General features: G+C 38.6%; 1 pseudogene; it reads left to right on the top strand.

The window, feature by feature from the left end:
* The first annotated feature begins 2 nt into the window (after positions 1-2).
* Positions 3-128, top strand: LOC103610290 (annotated as a pseudogene).
* Positions 129-911: the final 783 nt, after the last annotated feature.

Raw genomic sequence — 911 nt, 5'->3', positions numbered from 1 at the left:
ACATGGACTCAGTGGTCTTTGAGGATATGGCTGCGAGCTTCACCCTGGAGGAATGGGCTTTGATGAATTCTGCTCAAAGGAACCTCTACAAAGATGTGATGCTGGAAGCTTTTAGGAACCTGGTCTCAGTAGGGGAGTATTAGGAAGACTACAGTATTGAGGATCAGCACAACTGGGAGAGACATCTGAGAAATCATGTGGTGAAAAGGCTCTGTGAAAGTAATGAAGGTCATCAACATGCAAAAAGCTTCAGCCAGATTCTAAGTCTTAACCTCGACAAGAAAATTTTTAGGGGAGTAAAACCACGTGAATGCTGTGAATGTAGGAAAGTCTTTATACATCATTCTTCCCTTAGGAAGGATCCAAGGCACTTTGGATCTCACAGTAGACACAAATCATATGAATTTCAAAAATGTGGGCAGTCCTGCAGTTGTCTGTCATACTTAAGAACACATGAGAACTCACCATGGAAAAAAGTCTATGCACATAAATTACATGGAAAATTCTTTACTCAATTCCAATGCTTCACTCAACATTACAAGATTCACCTTTCAGAGAAAACCCACAAATGTACATGCCATGGAAACATCTTCAGTGAGTTCTCAAGTCTCACTAGACATGTGATAACTCACACTGGAGAGAAACCTTATACATGTAAGGAAATGTGAGAAATATTTATTTATCCCAGATCTTTAGAAAATATGTCATGTCATGTGAGAACAACTCATAGTGGAGAAAATCCCTATAAATGTGAGCAATGTGAGAAAGCTCTTAGTTGTTCCAGTTACTTATGATGTTACTTTAGAATTCACATTGGAGAGAAACCTTATGAATGTAAGCAATGTGGGAAAACCTATAGTAGGGGGAATGCCTTACAATGTCATTTGAGAACAAATCATAATGGAGAGAAT

Source organism: Galeopterus variegatus, unplaced genomic scaffold, assembly GCF_000696425.1.
Source record: "Galeopterus variegatus unplaced genomic scaffold, G_variegatus-3.0.2 Scaffold10886, whole genome shotgun sequence".
Taxonomy (NCBI): Eukaryota; Metazoa; Chordata; class Mammalia; order Dermoptera; family Cynocephalidae; genus Galeopterus; species Galeopterus variegatus.
Note: the sequence above shows the minus strand (reverse complement) of the source record. Positions and strands in the feature narration are given on the sequence as shown.